This window comes from Callorhinus ursinus, unplaced genomic scaffold (assembly GCF_003265705.2).
Source record: "Callorhinus ursinus isolate GAN/ISIS: 27379988/994484 unplaced genomic scaffold, GSC_fseal_2.0 scaffold32, whole genome shotgun sequence".
Lineage (NCBI taxonomy): Eukaryota > Metazoa > Chordata > Mammalia > Carnivora > Otariidae > Callorhinus > Callorhinus ursinus.
The window spans coordinates 15,231,069-15,256,678 of record NW_027397094.1 but is presented as its reverse complement, the minus strand read 5'-3'; the positions used below and the strand labels follow the sequence as shown (position 1 = coordinate 15,256,678).

The 25,610-nt window shown below is 44.2% G+C and overlaps 1 protein-coding gene across 5 annotated transcripts in view; it reads right to left on the bottom strand.

The window, feature by feature from the left end:
• The window catches only part of SIPA1L2 (signal induced proliferation associated 1 like 2), a 213,519-nt gene that overhangs the window by 173,340 nt on the left and 14,569 nt on the right, over positions 1-25,610 (bottom strand). The window contains exon 2 of one of the 5 annotated variants that reach the window (XM_073879047.1): positions 8,609-8,826. The exons of the other annotated variants lie outside the window; for them this stretch is intronic. The gene's annotated coding sequence lies outside the window, so the exon portion shown is untranslated. The remainder of the gene's footprint in view (positions 1-8,608; positions 8,827-25,610) is intronic. 5 annotated transcript variants of the gene reach the window in all.

Below are 25,610 nucleotides of genomic sequence, written 5' to 3'. Positions count from 1 at the left end.
CTAAATTTCCATGACTGTTGAGACGTCCTTGATGTGGCAGAGGAAACACTCTGGGCTCTTTCAGTATTTCCCACAAACAAGGTAAGAAGGACTCCTGGGAACCAGTACGCCCTTGCTAAATTGAGCTAGAAAGCTTTAACTACTCCTCAGTGACCACAAAGTCCAAACTCGAAACCAAGGCAACCAAGCACCGGCGGTCTGTCCAGCCGCCTCTTCCAGAGCCTTTTGCCCTGCCATACTCACTCACACACCCAGTGGTTTTCAGACTCGCTTCAGTGGAGGGTAGAGCAGCAAAAAGTCATGATATTTTCCAGTGAACAGCCCCTCCTCTACCCAGTGTGTAACACATGATGAATAATGATATAATTTTAGCATGAGAACAGGGAACATTTTTATTAGCAGAAAGATGTGCCTGGTGGAGTCACGTGCATCACCACAAGCACACCTATCCAGGAAAAAAAAGTGTTGAACTTGGCACACGCAGTTGATACATGTCCTTCCATTCACTAGCCTGCTTTAATTATCTGCATGGAGACAAGCAAAACTTAACGAATAAGAAAGTATCATTCCTTAATGTGGTGGTTTGTTATCTTAAGAGCTGAAGGCTGATCCAACCTTAGGAGCACCCATGATCCAATGGAGTGCACTCGGAAACCCATGGTATCCTACACTCTCTACAGGTTGAACAAAGTTCTGATGTAACAATGTTATGAGGCCATTTTAAGACTGGGGGATCCTCTATTATACACCCGAAATAGTGTTCATTAAGTCAATCAAGAAAAGAAAGTCTAAAACATACTTCAGAAATTTAAGTAGATTCCCTATTTTCAGGGTAGCTGCTCATAGCAACCATAATAAACTTCAGAAGTCTAAATTGACACAGATGCCTACTGGTGTCCATAAAAGGTAACATGCCCCGACTAAGAACCTTGCTAGTAGTGCCGTCCCTGTTTTCTGACACTGAAAGGGACAGAGCCCATGACCAGATGCATTTCTTGAGTCATCCTTAAGTATCACTTACACAAAATGCAAGATGAAAATCTATGATAGGCTGGGTAAGCCAGACAGAAGAAAAAGAAGAAAACTGAGAAAGGGAAAATGTTTTTGTCTGCTGTAGGCTTGACCACATCCGGAACAGAAGAAAGAAATCTGACCGTGCAAAGTTACATAATATCTATGCTGTCACCTTTGGGGTGGGGGGGAGGGGGAGGAGTATCCCAGCTGATATGTATCAACCATTTACTAAGAAGTAAGGGTGCATTTCATTTATGCCCCATTATTTCACTTTCTTCAGATTTTGAACAATTATGTATCTACTCAACTGAGACATAGATCTTTCTTTTACATACATCAATGTAGAAAAGGCAAAGCTGAGGCGCCTGGGCTGCTCAGTCGGTTAAGCTTCTGACTCTTGATTTTGGCCTGGGTCACGAGCTCAGGGTTGTGAGATCAAGCCCCGTGTCGGACTCCACACTAGGCATGGAGTCTGCTTGAGATTCTCTCTCTCCCTCTGCCCCTCCCGTGATTGTGCTCCCTCTCTCTCACTCTCGCTAAAAAAATAAAATAATAAAAAAATAAAAAAATAAAAAAAAAGCAAAGCTAACTTCTGTAACTGATACACAATGTAGGGAAAAATTACAAGGAGGCCATGTGAAGTTTAATAAGAGAATAACCTTTACCCATCCATTTAGGTTATCAGCCATATTCAAGAAAACATGGGTTCCATCAGTTTTCTCGGTACCAGTGTATTAGACCTTTAGGTGACAGTCCTAAAAATAAAATCAGTATCCTAGTCTAGAGGCTACTGTTGATTTTCTAGCTGAGTTCCCCTTATACCCCAGTGAAAGGAGATATTTTACAACCTCATCTCTGGCAGTGGTCATCCGGCCACCACAGAAAAACGTGGGCCTCGGTATACAAAGCACAGATGAAGAGGTGCAGTCTCTAAGTCAGGGGTAAGAATGAGACGGGCCAAAGGTGAGGAACTTTGCAAAAGTAGAAACTGACCAAAGAAGAAGAATCTCCTCCAATGTCCTCTCTCTTCCCCCCGCTTCCTAGCTCCCTCGCCCTCCAAAAGTCTTCCTACCCCCAAGAAGGGGCCCACAGTTTGACCCCTGCAGCTGTGGGCACACAACACAAGGGTAAAGAAGAACAGAAGTGAAACCGCATAAAGAGAACAAAGGAGGAAGAAAGTCTGCCTGGAACAGTCTTTCTCCATCACAAAGTTCTCTTAATCTGAACCACCTAAGAGGGGAAAGGCAGAGCGAAGAAGAGGCAGGGAAGGCGTGCTGACACCGAACATGCAAATCTCAGGGCTTCTAGAAACGGACAGAAAACAAAGACGCAGGCTGGTAGTAATACTGCTCCTGACTTGCAAACGCTCCATAAATGCCTCTTGAACTGAATGAAAGATTTCACAGGCTCCAAAGTAAGGAAAGCGCAATGAGCAAGACTGGAAAGGTAGGACCTCTGATCAGTAAAAATAGTATCAGCAATAAAAAGAAAGCTAGAGAACAGAGTTGGAATGGTATTTCGAAACAAAAGGCCAACATGAAAAGAAGATAATATTTACTTAGCTTGGCTTCATCGGCTATTCCAGAAAAATCCCACATGAAAGCAAAAACACCAAGCCTGGGCTCACCCCCCTCAAGACCTTGTGTGTTTCCTGCGCCCGCTTTGTTATCTTCTCAATGACCCCACCGGTCTATCTGGTCACAGTGAAGTCAATTAAAAAGACAGTCATAAAACAGAATGTCTAGGCTCCTCTCATCTACATCTTCGGGAGCAGACATCCAATAAGGTATTTATTAATATTTTATCAGACATTTTCATTTTACCCAGACCGGCACATCGTCTCCAGAATGCCTCCACAACTGGGGATTCCTAATGCGAAGAGCAATTGAAGGAAACCTCAACTGTTCTCAACAGGCCCTAAGGGACCCACTCCAGCCTGGGGAGTCCACGTTCACTGGAGAGTCCCTCGTCCCATTCCACAAAATCAGAAAACTCAAGAGAAAAATAAAATGGGGCAAAGTATCCACGCATGAGTCCCCCATTAACCAGACTGACTCAATTTCTAAAAACAAAAACAAAAACAAAGGCAGCCATTCTCACCCACAAAGTATAAATCCGTCCTCACTGTCGCCCAGATAAATTTCTGCTCAGGAAGAAGAAAGAAAAGCACCAGCAGCAATGACAAGGTGTCCCTCCAGGCACAAAAACCTTTCTCTTCTGGAGCCACCAGAAGAAGAACTCACGTGGGATGCTTCATACGTACAAAACAAAATCAACTGCTGAACCACCTCGTCACGATGCAAAGCATGAGGACAACGGGAGTGAATGACACACTCTCATCAAGAGCGGATCCATTTCACAACCGACTCCATGCGGCCCTTGTCATCTGACATGTAATCATGGAAAACATGGGCTTTCTTAAGCTGATGTCAACTTGCAGTTCTGATTGCTTGAGTGTTCTGCACAGCGGGGGACAGGGACCTCCACAGAATAGGAGACAGCCCTACAAGGGCCAGGGCAGCTAAGGACGAAGACAGTGGCCAGAGCATCCACCATGCAGCATGGGATGGGAGGGACTGGGCAGCCACATCCCACAACTTTTTAATTACCTTTATAACACAAGGAAAGCTTGATGAACGTGATTGTTAAAAAACCCACTGAATTTATAAGCCCATGACTCTTGATCTATGTATTCAAACTACAACACGGATTTCTTGAGTCACATCCCAGGCTGTAGACATTCAGGACACAGGGGCTAACATCCACCCCACCCCCCCAACGAAAGTTCCACGCTCCGGTAGGTAACTCACTTGACCTCTGGCCTGCCCCATGTCTGGGGTCTGTTTCTGTACCATCCGCACAAACCAAGTCTAGCTCCTGTTTCCCTAAGCACCTTCCCCATCCGTCTGAAAGCAATGGTTCTCAAACGTGTGAACCGTGGAGGCCCTCTAGTCCCTGAGGCTCTTCAGCTGCATCTGGGAGGTCAGACTACATTCATAATAATTCTAAGACCCTGTCTGCCTGTTGTACTGTGTCGTAGAAATGCAACAATGTGTAAAACTGCCTGGGCCTTAGGGTGAAGCAAGGCAGGAATCGTGCCACACATGGCAGTTAAGTAAGTAGATAAATAAAATAATAAAAACTAAAGATAGGTAGATAAGATGATTTCAGTTAATGTCCTGGATGAAGAAGCAAAAGTAACGAATCGTATTAAATCTGGGGCCTGGAGCACGTACTCTCTGCCGCCCTGTGGGACGAAATGGGGAGCACGCAGAACCCCCGCTGCTGCACGCGTTGCACGGGAAAGCACCCCTAAGACAGAGCATGAGGTGCACAAGCCGCTTTGTTCACACAACACGGCCTTGTACCTCAGAGAGTGATACACACACTCCAGCTCTCCGGACATGGCTGTGTGCTAGACACTTTCCAGGAAAGGGACAACACGGGCCTGCTTTCAAGGAAAGCAGCTGACACACGGATGAGAGCCCAGCTTCTGTGCAAATAAACTTTTTGAAAACGTGTACACCCCTGTGCACCGTGAAGGTGACAACTTCCCTACATTTAAAGGTTCTTCTAATTGGTGACATGATTTTTTTTTTTTAATTGCAAGATAAAATGTAACAACACTTGGGGAGATTTTCCAAATGACCGATGCAGGATCTTTAAAACCATACCCAGAACAGAGTTTTAAAAGTTCATCTGTATGGTTTCAGAATCCACGTCTCAACCAACCTTTAAGAAACCACCACTTGTTTAGTCCTAGTATCAAAGAAGAAGATCCACAAATAGCTAAAAACAAATTGAAACACTCCCGTTCCCACCCTTTTCCCACCCACATATCTGTGGGAGGCTGGATTTTCATCATATATGGCAACCGGAACAACGTTCACATCAGAACGGATGCAGATGCAAAGATGAGAACCCAGCTGTCTTCCATTATGCCAGATATTAAAGGCAGTTTTATGGTATAAAAAAATTACAAAACACTTCTTAGGGGCACCTGGGTGGCTCAGTTGGTTAAAAGTATGCCTCCGGCTCAGGTCATGTGCTCAGGGTCCTGGGATGGAGCCCCGCATCCGGCTTCCAGCTCGGCAGCAGGCCTGCTTCTCCCTCCCCCTCTGCTCCTCCCCCCAACTCTGCTCTCTCTCTCTCACTCTATCGCAAATAAATAAATGTTTAAAACAAAACAACAACAACAAAAAAACCCAAAACACTTCCTAATAAGGTTTCTTTGGGTTTGGAAAATGGTAACTTTTGATAAAAATAGTATTTATGTTAACATGAATTCATTAGTTTTAATAATTTTTTTAACTCTCTTGGTTTTTATTTTTAATATAATAAACATCACTAGATATAACCACATAAACAAAGCTCTCTGGAGTCCTCAATAAGTTTTAAGAGTGTACAAAAGTCCCGAGACTAAAACACTCAAGAACCACTGTCTTAAAAAGGAACATTTTGATGGCAACTCCCACAGGGAAACAGATGTGAGAAATAAAGCAAGTAAGCTAACATTTCTTAATCATCACATGACAATGCAAAAAGCAGGTCCATCTTCACTCCTTAAGCCAAATATACATTTATAGAGGCTTCTCTTTAAGGACAAATGGTTAAAGTATTTAAACGTTTATTTGGGTCTCCATTAATCTATAAATTTCCCAAACGACTAGTCTTGTGTGACACTACAGTAACACTGTATGTAAATTCGCCCAATTAGCTCACTGACACTTGTACATTCTCCCAAATTCACTAACATCCACTGCATTGTCTTTTGCCACCATTGGCTGAGAGACTTCCCACTGAATTACTGATTTTCTGCCAATTAATTACCATAGCAAGATTCTGGGCTTATCTCTACAGAAATTATCTTTTTCCTGTCTCACTGTTTCTTGTACCCTTTAGAGTCTGTTGGGGAATCAAAATAATTGGAAGCCTTAAGATGAGATCCTGAATTCTAAAAATATCCTTGGCATAACTTACACACAGCCCAGTTGTCCGAAACTTAAATGGACAAAGACCTATTTTTCACTGGATTACAGACTTTGATGCTTTTCGCTTAGATCTTCCCTCAATTCTGTCAGTTCAACAACTTCCCTATATGAATCTGAGAATAAATCAGTTGTGCTGAACCCAGGCGGAGACTAATAAGCACATTCACGTCTATACTCTCAATTCATAAAAGCGGCATGCTTGACCGTACAAAGCAAAATAAAAAACAAAAAATTCTCATTATTTATGGGAAAGCATGGAAATCTAAGAGAAGAAAAAATAGGGTCTAATTCCCAAAGTAACAGGTGCACAGCTAAATGGACACCGCTGCAGCAACTCCTACATCACCCACTCTAGGATTTAGACTCCACAGCAAAACAGGGAGCTCATCTCTGTCTCAAGCAAAGGCTTCCGGAATCTGTTGGGCCTCCACAGCCCACCTGAATGTACGTGCAACCTTGTCCCCTGGCTTGGAACTCCGTCTTTCCTATCCTCTCTCCCACCAGGGAAACAAGACACCTAGACACCTCAGGAGAACAGGCATGGGAGAGGCCATTGTCCTCATCTCCCCGTTTCCACACACTCTCCCCTCTGTCTCAGGGGCGGGGCAGGAAAGGGGGGGGGCTACCAGGCAGGCTATTTAAAGCCTCCAGAATTCATCTCAAGAATATCCACTATGACTTTTCTTGGTTGCTCTAAAATGCGGGTGTCACCGATCTGAGCAGTGAGATTCAAGAAGGCTCTATTTTCAGGCACAGCTTAAGTCTGGAGAAAGCAAACAAATTAAGCCAAAGTGTAAATACAAAAGAAGGAGAAAGAGAAGAAAGAAATTTAACTCAGCCATAGCACTGACATTAACAAGGCTGCTGGAGGAAGAAAGAAACTTTGAGTTTATATACCTTCTTTTCTGGAAAGAGGAAGATACAGAGAAAAAAACACAATGGACTTGGTATCAGATGTGACTTTGGACCCCAGCCTCACCCCCCTGGAGCACAGAGCACGGGACCCCACCCACAGGACCTGCCAGGAAGGGGGAATCAGCCCCACCTTCCTCCTATACCCAAACCCGCACAAAACGGAAAAACTGGCACTGCGCTGAAAGAGAGTAAGATCTTCCAACTCACAGCAGACCAAAATCACCGCCTCAAACAGCAAATTCATTAATGTGCACGAGACAAAGGAAACTGGGATAGAGAAGCAATCCTTTAAGGAGAGAACTGAAATTCATCAACGAAAACACAGATAACACCAACAGGGAGGTCTGTGCTTTGTCAGACTTTCCTCGGTACAGTTTGGAACAAACAAAAGGTACTAAACCTTGAGTAAGTGAAGGTCTGCTTAAAGGAAAAGCTGGAAAGTCAGAACACGGCTCGTCTAGAGGTGTGGGTTGGGGTTCCGGGGAGAATGGCAGGGTATTCCCCGTGCCTCCGCCCCCCCCACCCCGGTGAAGGCATCACCCCGAATGGGAATCATGAGAACATGGTCAAGTGTACGTGAATGGAAAGACTTAAGTGAAACAAAAATGAGTAACTCTGCCTATTACACAAATGTTTCACTTGTGATTCTCTACCTCCCTGACCAGACTGGAAAATAATTCAACTGTTTATACCTCAGGGAGGGGGTTTAAAAAAAAATGAGTAGGGAAATGTTCCACATGGGTCAGCAGGGGACTGGAATCAATCCTGTAACATGTGGACTATAAGCAGGGCTGTGTGGACTGTCCCCCAGGTCTGCCCAGGGTGCAGGGGAGCAGGCGGGCCAGGTGGGGTCCGGGTGGGGGGTGGCGCCCAGCGCACCGAGCGCACCAGACAGGACAGCGGGGGGTGCGGGGGACCTGCCGGGCCGACCGTCCCAGGCCAGCTGCCCCTTGCCAGGATGCTGGGATGCGTGTGGCCAGCTGTGTCTTCAGGCAGAGATTGGCTTAAACTTTAACCTGGAACTGCTTAACTGTCTAGCACCTTTGCCTCTGGTCTTGTTTTTGTCTTGAAGCTCTGCCTGTTGGCCTCCTGATGCAGTTTACCCACTGACGTGGCTTTCTGGTCTCCCTCGTGAGGCCACAATAAGACAGAGACTAGGAGAGTCAAAAAGATAGGGCGCCTTCTGGAAATGAGGGGCCTTGTGCCCAACAACTCCTCACCAAGTGGCCGGGAAACAGGCATCCTTTCTCCTAAACAGCTAAGGGGACAGGGCTACACATCCCACTGATCCTTGCACAGGAGGAACTGAAGTCATTTCTCACGTTTCAGTCTTTAAATTTACTAGAATATGCTAAGCATCTCACTTTAAGAAAATTAAAAACCCAGTAGAAATGGTACCACTTGCCACCAGGGCCACACCCATGGGCGCCTCCAGTCCTCCTGACCCCGCGCACCGAGCCCATCCCTTCTTTCCTGCTCCTCGCTGGTGACACGGGTGACCAGGATCAGGGGAAAAGATTATCTATTTCCACTAGTCTTCCACTGAAAATAAACCACCAGAGAAAGGGAAGGAAAAGAAGAATGCAAAATTATCAATTCTCAGACACACACACACACACACACTCACACTCTTAGAGGCTGTCTGATAGCAAGAGGAATATTTAGCACAGACATTTGCAGACACTTACTGTCTGAATTAAAATGGGAAGCAGCAGAGATAGGAGTCACTGAATAATTAGCAGTGACGACAGTTTTACTCTGCAATCTGCCAGATACAATTACTTTCGCTCCATCTCCGGAGGTAAACACATCTAAACTGGTAGAGCTGAATGGGACCACCTGCCACTTGTTTTTTTAAAGGTTCTTCATTGCGGGATATGCTTGTGGCCACCTAAAATGTTCACGTCTGAAAAAAAAAGAGTCATGTTCTATTATAAATTGAATCAAAATAACTTCTGGTTTACATGTGAAAATCAAACAAGAGCTGATTTATCAAGCTGTCTATCCAATGGTGGCCCAAAGGCTTTAGAAGGACCGAGAAGAACTTCCTGAATCATCCAGGAAAGGCATGTGGCTGTTAACCAAAAACTTGGTAAACTGCTAAGCTTTCTAGAGTTAAAAAAAAATATTTTTTTCAGAACCTTTCCTTAAAGACCTTCGAAAACTAGCAACAAGACTAATTTCTTACTATCAAATAGAAAGGAACACTAGTATTTCAAACTTTGGTGTATCCTTTCTATATGTTCACCATGCAAGAAAGAACCCTGGAGTGAAAATGGCTTTTCTCTCCCTTAAATCCTACACTGCATTCTTTTCTGTTGCACAACTCAAAAAACAGAAGGGGGGGAAATTCTTTGTAAGTAATGAAGAAGGTCAGCCCCTTCCCCACAAGAGATTCTCATAGGACAGTAAGCCCAACTGAGGGCTTGGACATAGGCAGGTAAATCCAAATTCTTTAGGAAACTCAGACACCAGCTGCAAAATGAATCCAAAGAATGTCTTTTCAGGGGCTGCATAAATTATTACATTTCCTAACAAACACACACTTCCTAGCAAACACAAAAACAACACAGAGAGAAAAACAAGAAAATATTTTCTCTGAGAGTTCTAAGTCAAATACTCTACTCCCACACCAAGATGCCTTTAAAATGTTAAATTATCTGGTCAAACTCCTGCCTAACAGTCAAGAAATATTCACTGGCTTAATGGGCCCTATTTACAGTGTCCTTGCTGTGGCCAGAGACAGGGGCTGGAGGCAAGGAGCCAGCCCCAGTCAGCCCCACCGACACCGCAGGCTGCTTGCATTCAGCCTATGCGCCAACACCAACCCACTTTTCCAGATATTCCTGAACGTTAAGTGGGCTATTAACCAGAGCTGTTCCTTTTAAGACCCGACATAAAGACTACATTACCTAAAAACTAAAAAAAAAAATATATGTAGCTCTGTAGAATAAGGCATTCTGAAACAACTCTCAGGAAAGATTTACTGTCTCTAGGGTGCTTTTCATAAAATGATTTATTATGGTTTCGCTAAAATGATTAGAGACAAACGTTCCAAAATATCTATAAAACGTTGCTAGGCATCTTGAAAGTTAGCAAAGTGGCAAGAATTTTCCAACAAGTTGTCAAAATAAAATGAAAAGAGAGAGATTCTCAGCAACACAGAGAACAAAATAAAGATAACCCATTAAAAAAAAAATCCTCTTGTGAAATAAGCAATATTCACAGAGCTATGATGAAGGTCTTTAGAAAAGTTGACTTGTAGCAGGCAAGCAGTTGGACCACCTGGCCTAAGGGATGTTTATTCTCTGTGGATACACCAAGAGCAGAGACCCTGCCTGGGCAGGCCCAGGCTGGCTCTTCTGGATGGTCAGTGTTAACCCACACAGGCAAGCTCAGGCCCCTCACACAGCTCCACTCAGCTGCTCCCAGGGGCTGGAGCTCTGACCCTCTAGCCTCCTGTCTCCCAGGAGACTGGTCCCAGCCCCGATACTTCTTAAAGCACTTTCCGCCTCCAATCTTTCAGTGACCTCATTCCATCCCCCCTCCCAGCTAACACAGACTTGTGGGGCATGACTCCAATTCCACCTGATAACAGAAAACACAAATATAAAACAGGAACTAAAGGAGAGGGGAAAGGAAAATGTAGCTAGAGCTACAAAGTGGTTAAGGCCCGTGATGGCGGAGAAGGAGCAGTGAATGAAAGTGAGCAGCTGGTCCTGGGAAGAGAGTAAAAACACAAGGAGAAGTTGAGTCAGAGGGGCTGGTGCCAAAGATGAAACATCAAGGGAGACACTGGCTAACATCCAGAGGGGCCCTGGCAGGGATTCTTCATAACCTCACTTTATGCCCCTAATCATCCATTCCAATAGCTCTGTCTGGAGCAACTGTGACCGTATAATTTTGTTCCAGAAAGTTCCATCTTCATTCTCTCTCTGGGAGAAACACCTTGGCCCAGCACTAAAGGGAGTCATTCTGTTCTTTCCCCAGTCTCGCTGTAAGCACTCCCTTTAAGGTTTTAGGAACATCAGTAGGCTCCAGTGTTCACTAAAGCCTCTCCCCCAAGCCAACCACACTAAATGGCCTGAGTCTCCCAAATTTGAAGGCTTTTTCTGAGATCTGGTCAGAATCTCTCCTGATTCTAAAACCATTTGACTTGTCTAAAAATTCCAAGTCCTGGAAATCATAAAGAGTGCCAATGACCCCAAAAGCTCAAAGGGGAAGAACAGCGCCCCCGAGCTCCCCCAGGCTGCCCTGATTCTAGGTGAGGGCCTTAACCCAGAACAGGTGCAGGTGGTCTTGGCCACGGCCTCGTGTTACAATCTCCTGAAGAGCCTTCGGGAAGTCTGGGCACCTAGGCCCCTCCCCTTGGATTAAATCAGAACCTCTGGGGTGGGGCCCGGGCATGCGTCATTTTTCAAATGTTCCCCCCATGATTCTCATGTGCGGACAAGTCAGAGAAGACTCTTACTGAACTCTAGCGAAGGCTCTCATACTGGAGATCAGGAACAGCTAACGTGATCCGAGCTGGTTCCTCCTGAGCAATTACAGTGCCCTTTGTAGGCATCACCTCATTTACAACCTTCGACTGCCCTGATCAGTGGTCCACTGACGAGGGAGGGTGGAGCTGGGCCTCCATGTCTCTCTTGTCAACTATTCCCTTTTCATTCATGCAAAAAATACTTACTCCCACCTCATGTAATTTCCAGTCCGAAGAGCACAAAGCCATGGGGGCAGTGAAGGTCTTACTCTAATCAACTGGCTAAAAAACAAACAAACAAACAAAAACCATAAAGGAGAAAAATGTCAACGTCTGAGTCCCTAACCACAGTTAAAGGTCTAGCAAAAAGTTTCAACCTGAGCCGAGCTCCCTCCAGCCCCCCAAGCCCCCTGTGAAGGGAGCGAGGAGCAAGGACATGCGAAGGTCGGTGGCCCACCACTCAACCACTGCTGTCGCTGGGCGGATCTGGACTCTTTTCAGCTGTCACCTTCCTCACAAAAGACAGAAGGCTTGGGGACTGGTCACTTTCTCCCAGCGCACTAATCTCATTCCATCCAGCTCTAACTGGGCTTGAGGTCTGCAAAGTCATCCTTTGTGCTCCCTCCGACAACAGGGGTTTTCAGAATCCTGACTTTCGTATAAACTGTCTAAATTAAATTTTCATGAAGTCGGGCTAGGGGAGACACTATGGGTTGACTTCCAGGTAGCCTTAGAATTAGAGTCTCTGTGGCGAAATGACCATTTTCTTCCAATCAATATGCTCTTCAAAAAAAGGAAAAGTTGACTTTTGGAGACATTTGAAATTTGACCTTTATTCCTTTAAAAATTTCAAAGGGAAAAAAAAAAATCCCACTTTCATTATGAAGTCATCATGCAATGCTAGCTTAGAGGATCAACGGGGTCCACAAACAGTAACAAACCAAATGTTAACTAGGTGAGAATATTAATCCTGTCTTCCACAATGGCTGACAATTACCTGGTAAGTTCTACGGCTGGGAAAGAAGTAAGTGGCTTCCCTCACTGTCCCCACAACTGCTTTGCTCGAGTCAGGCAGTCCATACTGAGCGTTCTGGGGTCCCTGCTCCCCTGTGCTCATCCCTCTTCCCTCACAAAAACCACCCAAGGCAAAAGCACTGCACTGGAAGAGTCTCTCCCAACACTCCCGTGACTACGGGAAAACGGTCCCATATATGACACAATTCCAAACTGACAATGACACCAGTTCCTATTTTGCTGAAAGAACCTCAAAGTGCAGGCTCAATCAAAGCATAGCACAACTGAGCCCCAAATCACAGACAAGGAAGGATCCTAACATGATTTTCAGGTCACTGAAATTACTGATGCTAATATGAAAAAAATTTAGAGTTTGTTCCTGAAAAATAAAACCATTCCTGGTTCAATTTTTTTTTTTTTTGGTCAACTAATATATTCTAAAATACCCATGTTCCAATGGAGGAAGGGTAGGGTACTCTGCTACTTCAATTCAACGAATCACCTATAAAAGCATGGTCTCTCTATCTGGAGAGGCAACAGTTTATGGTTTCGATATTAAAATGAGCACTAGAGAGAAAAGCAGTAAGAATATAAGAAGCCTACTGATAGTGAGAATTTCACTTCCCAAAAGGACACGGCAACAGAATATTGTTGAGTTTGTGAATGCAGCTCACATTAAAATATAGCATCTATACCAACGCCCCCCCCCCCCACACACACACACACAACTAGGGTACCAGAATTTACGCACGGTTGGTTTATCTGAAAGTCAGTTATTGAAATATATTAGAAACACTTGGAATTTAAAAGACATATTCTTGGGGCACGTGGGTGGCTCACTTGGTTGAGCATTCAACTCTTGGTTTCAGCTCAGGTCATGAGCTCAGGGTCCTGAGATCGAGCCCCATGTCAGGCTCCACACCAGGCATGGAGCCTGCTTAAGATTCTCTTTCTCCCTCTCCCTCTGCCCCTCCCCAGCTTGTGCCCACTCACTCTCTCTTTCTCTCTCTCTTTAAAATAAATAAATAAATAAATAAATAAATAAATAAATAAATAAATAAATAAGGTAAAAAATAAAAGACCACAGAAATGTGCTGACTGCCTAGCGTGTCTAAGAACGTGCTGGAAAATAAGGCACCAACAGTAAGACAGCCGCGTGGCGTCTCCCTCCCCCACCAGAGCAGGCCGACTGACAGGAAGGGAGGCCATCCTCCAGGCCTGGTGGAGAGGACACAGATGCTCAGGGAGGATGGAGCGGGGTCCCAGGCACCTGAAACAACACTTTAGAAATGCAAATAAACACCTCATTTAAAAAATCTGGTTCAAGGGTAGGGATGAGACCCTCTGTACTTTGCTCATTTTGAAGAATCAGTGGTAGGAGCAGTGAAAAAAATTCCACGGAGTACATTTTGTGAAGTAGCACATTTCTGAAGTCATAAGTAAGTTGATTCAGGTTCTAACCCTTTGCTGTACACAAGCAGACAGAAATGCATCTGTTATATGAGTGAGAAAAGGCTGTATGCTAACTGAGCAGGCTTTTTAAACCCTTTAAAAATACTCAGCATATAAACTTGCGTTTGAGCTTGCCAGTGGTTTTTTTTGTTGTTGTTAATGTGTGTTCTCTCTCAGATTTTCTAATGTGTGCTGTGAGTAACTCAAGAAGACCAGTTCCTTTTGGGTTCCTTATTTGATTTACTTAATTATATATTAAGTACATTCTAACATTGCAAACATTACCATAAGTGGGTAAAAGTGAAATTGGTCTTCTGAAAATGTGTCCTGTGCTTTTAAGTTCCACAAATACAAAGTACATTCATTTTCACAAAAACTCAGTATCATTTCTAAACCAGAAGTGTTTTTTCTTGTGCTAACAACGATATAAGAAGGAAAAGTAAAGGAGTTTTTTTCTGCTTAAAAATATATAGTTATTTGATTTCTAGCTACATTAAAAATAAAGTATGGTTTCAAACTGGAAAAAAAAAAATCTGCTTCCTGCATGAAGATCTTTACGGCGGCTCGATGTTCTTAAGCAAGGTACACTGGGCGCCTGGGTGGCTCAGTTGGTTAAGCGACTGCCTTCGGCTCAGGTCATGATCCTGGAGTCCAGGGATCGAGTCCCACATCGGGCTCCCTGCTCGGCGGGGAGTCTGCTTCTCCCTCTGACCCTCTTCCCTCTTGTGCTCTCTATCTCTCATTCTTTCTTCTAATAAATAAATAAAATCTTTAAAAAAAAAAAAAAGCAAGGTACACCTGCATGTGAGTTGCAGGCTGCTCCAAAGTGGACAGAGGTTGTCCATCACTGCTCCTTCACCCTCTTGGCCTGGCTCCGAGCTCTTCCTTTTCATTCTCTGGCTCCCAAAGACCAGCTTGCTCTGCTGGGTCAATGTTCCTTTAAAAGACAGCTTGTGCCCAACTCAGAGACACCTGCTGTCCTTTGGTTCATCCAGGAGCATGAGAAATACGGTACAGACGTAAGGTGTTGAGACTGGTGAGCCAGGCAGACGAACCTAGACAAACGGGCCCCAGATGCCACTCAACTCCAAAACTTGCACTTGCTGGCCTCATGGGACAAAGGCCGTGAGGGAGGTGCCTTCCCTGAGACGAGCTCATCCTCTGACTGCAAGCTGGCCTCCGCATTATCTGCCACACGAAATAAAAGACTCCCAAACCTGCGGATTCTTTGCCTGTTCATTTACGTTTAATTCAACAATTGCTAATCGAGCCATTTCCTTGAGGGCCTGGGATCCATGAGATTAACAGTACTTCCCTGAGCAAATAAAGAGCATCCACTGGGTGAAGAGCAAACCAGTCACAAGCTTTAAAACCTGGACCACGCCAGAACGGGTGTGGGGGTCCCGGATTTGGAACACAGAGACTGCTGCAAAGCTGCCCAGTCTATCGAAGCCAGGAGCCGCTCAACGGGTCCTACGGTGGACCTCATCCAGTGGCTGCTTCCTGACACCTTCTATCCCCCACTAACTGCACCATTTGGCAGGTGGATTCAGGAAAACAGAATGCTGACATCTTTTCGGCAAAGCTCCGCCAGTAAGAATTTTGGCCAAGGGCAATGCCTACCTGTTGCAGGAAGTTGCATCAGCTTCTGTACGCTGTCCGATCAAAAACATGTTACCCATTCTGGGGACACCCACAAGTCCATGTTGTGCGCCCATGTGCATGTGCCCACCCGGCGTGGCTCAGCAGCATGAAACAGCCGTGTTGGCCCCCAAGAGTTTAGTGAGGGTAGCCGCTCACTGCGTAACTACTTCCTCCAGGTTGGAGATAGTCCTCCCCCCGTGTCTCCCTGCTGCAGCTCTGAGCAGAGCCATGTACAACAGATCTGTGCGAGGCCGGAGCTCCCGCTAACAGGACTGGGAGCACACACAGCCAGGCTGGAGGAGGGCCACGACGCAACCCTCGCAGGCTCGACACAAACGCACTGCTCGAACATCCTCTGCAAACCGTTCATTAATCACATATCTACCTGGCCATCTCCTGTCCAGAATAAGAAACACCTTCCTGAATGTGTGCTACTCAGGCTTATCAGATGAAAAATTAGCAACGGATGGACTAACGATGAGAAAGCAAACACGTGGGCTTCGCTTGCCCACACTCAGGGCTCCCGGTGAATCACGGCCAAGAGTCTATGCCGGGGCTTACCGCCTTCTGAGAGGCACCCTTGACCCTGAACTAGCTCTGAAAGCCAGACCTTGGGCTTTGCTGGGGGCCTGCCAGGGAGGCTTGAGAAGTTTAACCTCAGCTCTGGCAGGAGCTGTAAACATGATAACCACTTTAAGTTTTCAGACAAAGGGGCAGTCCTGGTGACTGAGTTAACAAGGAAAAAAATAATAATTTCTTTGCTTATCTGTGCTGGGCTGTATTAAGTGGAATCAAAAAGCACATTCTGAAAAGAATGTATGAAATCAATTTTTTTTTCCAGTTACTCTCGCTTATAAGCTACTGCCCAAATCAACCCTCCCTTTTAGTTGCAATCAAGTATTTCTCACTTATTCTGGTTCCTTCAAACTTGTCAGGGCTCGATCCCCTGATCTCGGCCAACGCCTTCCCCCTGCGAAGTGGGAGTCAGGAGCACGAAGGGGTGAGGGATGAGGGATGAGGAGCATGGGCTGCTGGGCGGGGGGGGGGGGGGGGGGGGGGGGGGGGGCGGGGTTGGATGGAGAACCGGAGTGTTGCTGTCTGAGACTGGCTTTTTCTTTCTGCCAGAGGCTGTCTGTTCAGGTAACACCCAAAGAGAGATGAGAGCCTAAATGAAAGGGCGTGCCTGTTGGATGACACGAGTGGTCAATCTCTGGGCGAGCTGTGAAGGAAGCAGGGGGACGCTGAGCTCTGCAGACACAGAACTCCCTTTCCGGGGCTGGAGACCGGCGGTCGCTACGGGAAAGAATGGAAGCCCCAGATCCAGGACACACACTACAGTCGGGCGGGCAGCGCGAGGGAAGACAATCATCTCCGCCCTCCGAGAAAGCTGGGGGTAGAAGGCTTGATAAAAATCATGCAGTCGCCAGAAACACAGCCCTTGGTTTCCAAGACAAAACTACTTCTAGTCCTCCCCAAGACATAATGTAAGTAACTTGCTTCCCGTGGCCAGGTGTGGCCACGACCAACCTCCAGGTGAAGAGAGGGATTCCACAGCCGCCCCCCACTGTACCTCTTAAGGGAAAGAATAAGATGAGCCCAGGAGACAGGTCTGCTCAGTGGGCCTCATCTGCACCGCCAGGCTGCAGCCAGCCCCAGGCCGGACACGGGGACAGACAAGGCCTCAGATCTTACCACGGTGTGTGGTCCCGAAGTTCAAAAGCCAACCCCTAGGGCACCACACAAAGGGATAATTCAAAATGTTCTTATCAGAGAAGACCTCTTTGGTAATTAATCGTGACCCCTGAGTCCATAAGGCTTCTTGTTTTTAAGTGCCTTAAACGTATTTCTGCTAAGGGGAAAACCTGACCCATCGGACCCAGAAAAAAAAAATCAAGAAATAGAGATTAGTGGTATGGCTTCTCTTAAATATAACCTGGAATTTTCTTCCCCAAATGCCAAAATGTTCAAGTGAGGGAAACCCCTCAGGATAACAAATTTACTTGAATTTTGTATTTTTCACCCAGGAAGTTAAAATCGATTCTCTCAAGAATTAATACTGTCAAAAATGGACGTCAATTAAGTCAACCCTATTACTTTTGCTCTGTTATAAATGATGTTGAATATTTTCTACTTCCTATTAGCAAAAACATATCATGTGAACTTGTGACAAAAATGTTGGGTATCAACTTAAAAACATGTGAGAGACAGTACGGAGTTCTTAAAGAGTTCTTTCACATGGCACCGAGATGAAGACTATGGCCACGCCCAAGACACCCCCGCAGGTGGAGGCGGGAGCAGGAAGCACATATTGCAATGCCGTGAGCAATGTCCCTCCTGGACACAGAAGACGTGTGGGAAAGTCTGAAGAGGACGAGGAGGGGGAGGACGGCATTCCAAGCAGAGAGGAGCCGTGCAGAGCAGAACCCATCACGTGTGCAAGCTTCTAGCCTGGCGGGTAGGAGTATGTGGGGAGGGGGAGGGGAGGAGGACGGGGGGGGGGGGGGGGGGGGGGGTGGGGCACTGGAGGACCTACCTGCCCGGCTGTCGGGCTCAAATTATATCCAAACACCCAAGAGAAGGGAGAAGGTTTTTACTAAAACACTGCCTCTACGGAGAAAATGTTGGCAGCAATACAAAGGATGAGAGGGAGAGAATGAGGAGCTGGTAGCAGGGAGATTAGCTAGACGGTGATGTCCAACAGAACCTTCTGGAGTGATGACAATGTTCCATCCATTCCAACAGCGAGGACATTCCATGTGGCTACCAAACACCTGAAATGCAGCTCATGCAGCTCATACGAATTTTTATTCGTATTTAATTTTAATTAATTTAAATTTGCCTTGCCACGTGTGGCTAGTGGCAGCCAACCTGGGCACACAGGCTAGAGAGCTATTTCAAAGTTCACAGGATGGTCTGCCTGATACATGGCAGGAACAGTGGGAAAAAGATTCAAGAGGGCCTTCTGAACCACAACTGGTGGATGCTGGTGACCAGCTGGATGGATGTGGTGTGAAGGACTGAGTGAAGGTGGATCCCAAGCTTCGTCCAACCAGCAGACGAGGTCCATGTGATAGCACAGTACAGAGCAGGACAGAGGGTAAAACACAGTTGTTGGGGCAGATAATCGATCCCAAAGGGACTTTGCAACGTATCAAGAATACCCAGAAGATGGCTAGAAGGTGGGTGGGAAAAGGTCAGACAGGTAAAGAGTTGGAGGTCGCCATCACAGTGTTAGTGAAAAAAGCCACTTAGGAAGGCAGGGTCGCCCAGAAGGAGAGAAAGAAGAGGGAAGCCCAACTCTTCAAAAGTACTGGAAGGAGAGGCCAGCCAGGGCAGAGAAGAAATGGTTAAAGTAGTCAGAGAACGGGAAGGGACGGTGCCATCGAAGCAGAGGGAGTTCACCAGGGAGCAGGGCACTAGTACTCAACAAGGTCAAAAGTAGGCTAAGTCCCAAAGGACAGGGCCTGGGGGCCGGTGGGAAAATTCACAAGACGAGGTACCAGAGAGTGATGAGGGATGGGAATAAGAATCGGGCACTCACCTCTCACTCGGTGACAAATAAGGGATAGTCACGGTGACAGTAAGATGCATACGGATGGGGTCCTCAGGCCCTGCTCCAACACTACAAGACTACACCCATTGTAAGTCTTAGCAAGATGATTTCTTTCTCTAGGCCCCAACAGAAGCTATCAGAAAGGTTCATCAAGTTACCTATATGAGACGATGAAGTAAAGGGGTATCCCAGCAAAAAACACCTTTCAAAATCTAAAGTTAGGATCAGGCAGTTTAACAGGAATGGACATGGGACAAAGAGAAGCCATAATCTACTTTAAAAAGCCTCTCTTTTGTCATCCTACACCTACCTGTCACCTACAACCATCCCCTTTCGTACCAGTCAGGGGCACTTTTCCAACAGATGGAGCTGATCCCACCACAGGGGAAAATCAGAGTAGGCAGAAGGACCCAGCACATCCTGACTCTTACTGCCAAAGGGTTCCTGCAGGTTGTCAAGCAGGAAGGAACCTCCCCTGCAAGAATCCCAAGCCAACATTTTTCAAATCAACTTTGTTTCTAACTCTCATTATCACTAATGAGAGGAATATTAACCCCTGACTTCAAACTTTATGTTGGACTTAATGTTCTGGCTTTCAAAAAAGCTGTATTCATTCAAAACTCACTCAGCTCCTAGAGGCAGCCTATTCATTTCTTTTCCAAATGCCTGCTCTCCCTGCACATCAGTATGGGTATGGATGTCCTGCACACATGCTAGGTGCTCACTAGTGCATAGGAGGAATAGGAACGGGGAGTCACTGAGGGCCTACTATGTGCCAGTAGCAAGCAAAGCACTTTTATAAGCACCATCAGTGAGCTCACAAGCACCATCCACAATAGCTGTCAAATCCCCATTTTGAGTTGTGCAAATTGAGGTATGTCTTGCCTGAGGAAGTGCAGAGCTCAGTCAGGGTCAAAACGGGTCATCACAGTACCCGAACCACAGCAGGTGTACTAGCTGCGACCACAGCCAGAGACCGTCACTGCTTTCTGATCCACCGGGCCGTGCCACGTGGGACAGTCAGACCACACATGTGTGCCTCAGACATGTGATGCTAAGAATGGCAAGCGATTCAAGGACATTAACACCGAATATATTTTAGAGGTATCTTGTGTAGCACACACATGGACTCCATCATCTATTAGTACTATTCATCCACAATCATTACAATTTGATAGATACTAAAAACTGACTTCAGAGTTGCTATTCAAACATCATTCTTAAATCATGCTTTCATAAGTCATGTAGATAATTCACAGAGAGACAATTAGCCTTTGACACTGCACTTAATTTAATAAGCCATTTCAGAATTTTAATAGAAGCATTAACAGGCGTGAAAGAAGAATGAACTACTTTTTAGACCTTATAACTTACAAATTAGCTAATTTTTATTTTTAACGTAAATGTCAAAAAGCACAGTTTCAAAGTCCTGGCAATTATACTGCCAAAGACACATGGATGTTACCAGAGTCAAGGTATCTCTGCTCTCAAAGATAAGTAAAGAGCAACAACAGTATTTTGAAAGTAAATGCCAAAGTCTCTAACTTAATTCTTACTACCAACTAAGAAAGATGTCCTCGTTGTCAAGGCAGCTATGAGGATTAAACATGTATATAAAAGCATTCAGTGCCTTGCCAATAAATCATATTAATAATAAAGAATGAATTTCCTGCAACTAGGTTAATTTAATGCCTTTACATTATACAAATACATATTTTTTTCCTGCATAACAAGTTTAAATGACAGAAGGCAGTCAAAAGGTTAAAAAAATATAATGTGTAACATTCAATATCAGCAAGTAAGTTTTCAAAGAGATCTGCCTACACGATACCAAACTCAGATTACAAATGCTTTCATGGTAAAGAATATATACCAAAAACGTATTTATTGTACATAGTAAGTACCTAATAAATGTTTGCTAAATACTGGCCTTAAATACTCCTATTACATATACTCAAAAAAACACAAGTCAAGAAGATTACTGTAATAAAATAAAATAAATCCAGACTATATTCAGCCAGGAAACTATACAGAAACAGGCTATTTTTTAAGGGTACACATAACCGAGTCATATAATTCAAATACTTTAATACCATGTTTTTTCCTCTTACAAAATTAATATGTTCATTTTAGAAAAGCTGGAAAACAAATGCAAACAGATGATAATTACACATAACCACAAGCAATAACCACCGTGAATTCTTTAATGTATCCTTGTTGAGAATGCATATGCATATTTAATATTCCTGCAAAATTAGGATCTATTATATATATACTGCTTAGCAAGAAAATTTTTTCACTTAATATTCTGTGCACATTTTCCCATGTCATTAAATGGCCCCATAAAACAAGATATTTAATTGATTCAAGTTACTTGATCATATGGAGAATCATCATTTAATGCCTTACTGCCAATATTTTTCCAGTTCTTCACATCATAACTAATACTGCTTTGAGCATCCTTAAAACATAAATCTTTCGCACCAGTTGTGATTATGTTGTTGGGCTAAATTCCCCACCCCAAATCCCCACGTAATTATTAACCTCTACTTTATTAAAAGTTGCACGGAGCTTAACCTAGAAGTCGTGGGAAGCCAGGCCCGCAGTACACAGTGTTAAGGAAAACTTCGCTGTTTCTTCTTTTCTTCTTCTCCTTTAACCTTTGACCCAGGACCATGGAAGAGCTGCTTCTTTGGAAGTCTCTGGGCACAGGTGCACGGTTACCTGGTAATGTTCATCTCCCACCCATACCCCATCCACCTTTCATCTCTTGAGGGGAACGGACAGAGAACCCTTTGATATAGCTTCTCACCAGGGACAAATGGCCAGTGGGGGCCTACTGCAGAAGACAGATCACCTGCCACTGGTACCAGTGACTCCAAAATAATAGAAATAAGACATGGGCTGGAAACCACAGGATTGTGCCCAGTTTTCAATATCATCCCTTCGTCTACCCCTTAGCACAGCCTTAGCCATTTATACAGTCCTCCTATTTAAAAAAAAAAAAAAATACATACATATATATATGTTTGTATTTTGGTACTATCAGGCGACTCAAGTTAACACACATTTTCCTCTATATGCAGCACACCCATTTCTCATGCAATACTACACACATGAGGTAGTCTGTGCGTAGGGGAGAGCTGACCAGCACTCCAGGTAGAGACACCTGGGGGCCAGAAATACTCACCTGGTGTCAGGCAGGCCAACCTGGTCAGAGGTACTATGACATTCTGTTGCACTGGCTTAAATTCAGAGCACAAAAATAAATATTGTAAGAACTTCCTTATCTAGCCACCTCCTTACTGCATGTCAGTCTTCAGGACATCAAACACATTATCTAACACTAATCCACACCCCCCACTTTAAAGAAGAGGCAGCTGTTAAAAAAAACGGGGGGGACCTCTTTTCCAAAGGTTTGTATTCCACAATTTTAACCTTGCTTCTCTGAAAGCTAACTCAGGATAACCACCCATATCAAACTACCTGGAAACCAGCTTGGAAGTTGTTGTGAGGAAGGTATTACGATGTGATACTTCACAGTCAGTTGTCAAATGTAACACAAAAGTACACAAAATCCCTTTTGTTCATTAAAACACAAATGGTCTACTACTTTACAGAAGAAATTTTTTTGGACCTGGCCACCAATGACAGATCAAAGAACAATTCTGAAATACATCATCTGTTTATTTTTAGATAAATGTTATGTCCATTGACAGATGAATGGATAAAGAAGATGTGGTATATATATATACAATGGAATATTATGCAGCCATCAAAAGGAGTGGGATCTTGCCATTTGCAACAACGTAGATGGAACCGGAGGGCGTTATGCTGAGCGAAATAAGTCAATCAGAGAAAGACATGTATCATATGACCTCACTGATATGAGGAATTCTTAATCTCAGGAAACAAACTGAGGGTTGCTGGAGTGGTCGGGGGTGGGAGGGATGGGGTGGCTGGGTGATAGACATTGGGGAGGGTATGTGCTATGGTGAGCGCTGTGAATTGTGCAAGACTGTTGAATCACAGATCTGTACTCTAAAACAAATAATACAATATACGTTAAAAAAATGCTATATAAATTGAACTTGCTAAAAGTGCTTTAAAATCTCTTCTTCCATTTCCATCCAAGTGCCTCATTGTCAGGGGGTCTCTCTGCAATGAGCGTTGTTAAAACAGAACACAGAAACTATTTAGATACATATTATCCCCCGGAAATAGCATGTCATTAATCTGACCCTGATTAATTAATAAGCAAGAAGCAAGCAAGCTCACTTATCACATTACAATCTCTAAAAATAGTTGACCCTTGAACAGCATGAGTTTGAACTGCGTGGGTCCACTTATTTTTCGATACAGTACAGTACTGTAAATGTGCTTTCTCTTCCTTATGATTTTCTTAATTTCATTTTCTTTTCTCTAGCTTACTTTACTGTAAGAATATAGTATTTAACACATATAACATACAAAGTAAGTAATCATTGGTATAGGTAAGTCTTCTGGGCTAAATTTGGGGGATTCAAAAGTTGCATGTGGATTTTTGGCTGGGCAGGGAGTCAGTGCCCCTAACCCCCACATTATTCAAGGGTCAACTCTACTGATACACATGGTATTTGTTCAAAATGTATTATGAGCATTTAGTATGAAGAACTGCTCTTTTACTCATAATTGTTACTCAGTTACGACTGCAGAACAAAGTTATGCATGTAACTATGACTCATTAATCTCCCATTTCATAATCCCAGTGGACAAACTGCACAATTCTTTAAATGCTTTTCTTCCTTCCTATATTTTGTTTATTGTGATCACATGTATAGGAATGTAATTTTACGTGTTAAGTCTAATAATAAAAGCTTAGGCTCTTTTTATTTTTTGTCTCTTTAAGCTCTGATAGTACCCACATCAAGAAGAGATTAAACTCGGGGTGATCAAAGATGTCAGGGAGGTCACATCCTTGGTAATTTTTGTAGTTTTTGTTGAATGAAATACTTAAGAAATTCTACTAAGGGATCTTGATAAACAATACAATGTTTGTAAGCTTTCTACTACCTGTCCCCAAGTCTAAACAAACAAACAAAACAGCACACACCACACTGATTGCCACACATGCTGGCACCTACACAAAACACCAGGCCCCTAGACTAGCTCAGAGATCAGTCTTCCTCGGGGCACCATCCCAACATCTCTCTCTGTAAGTCTGAATTCATCAGAATGCCAGTGTAGGTGCCTGATAAAAGTAGAATACAGTGAATACATAAAGTGAAACAGAATAAGGTAATACAACGGGGCAGGAAGTGGGTGAGTAGGGGGAAGCCCTCTGTCGAGACAGTAACTTTAACTCACATTTCTACAATGAGTTAAAAAAAAAAAAATTCTATAGGGTCTAACAATAAGCCCAAAGCACAGAGGGCCACGGATGCTCTGTGACCTTGGGCTCTTCAACCAGAATGAGCTCCTAATAAGCAGGAGCACCATACTGTAAGTGCACTTACCAATGTCAAAACTCCAAATTACTGACAATATTAATATTCCTATAAGATCTTTAATATTATGTTTAAAAAAAAAAAAGGTATCCTGACGGTAAAGCCTGCGAAAGTCCCAGACAAGAAGTAAAAAGCAAAGTTACAGATGTTCTCTAGCAATCTCTCACTTTTTTTATGGAGTCAAGAGGAATATCTCCGGGTGTCAAAGGTGAAGCTGTCTTCCAACATTTCTGGAAATTACTTGGAATCGAAACAATCAGAAGAATGCAGCAAAGATTCAAAACTTGTAAACAGGGAGAGCTGAGCTCTCAGGAGGACTTGGCCTTGGGGCCGAGGCAGGAGCCCACAGGCATTAGGGAAAAACCTAAAGAAAATTGCTTTTCAGGGTCCACTAAGACTACAATTCCACTTGGTGATGGTCCAAAATGTGTTCCAGTGCCTCAGTAATTAAAACAACAACAACAACAACAAACTGGAACCGTACTATAAAGAGACCCTACTCTAAAGACAAGATCAGAAGGATCAGGCTTTTGGAAACCTCCAATTAAGTTGTGTAATCCAAGAACAAAAAAGATATAATGACAAAAAATAAAATAAAATAAAATTTCTTGATGTAGGTCAGACTAGTTCGTCTCGATTCAGGGAGCCCAGGATATGATCTCTCAAGTGCTATGTGCTTTTTTTTTGAATCCCCAGAACATGCCCAGCATCTGAACAACAGGAAGGGCCAAGGAGTTTCTGAGCACAACAGTCGAAGAATCACCCAGAGGAGTAGAGGCATGGGCCAGCAGATCTCTATTCTGAGTCCAACGATAACAGAGAACAGTGGGAGGGTGCTGTGTACAAACGACTTCTAGGACGATTATTAGAATATTTGCAATTTCTTTGGCATCTCCTCTCCCCTCCCCGTGAAGACATGACCCCTGAGAAACCTCCTCTAGAAGCATTCCCTTTTTCCTTCCAACCAAACAAATGAACTTAATACGTGAAATGGGGTCCCATGCTCCCTGTGAGGGCCGCGGAACACTTCACATAACAGCGAGAGCAGAAATGTTCTTTTG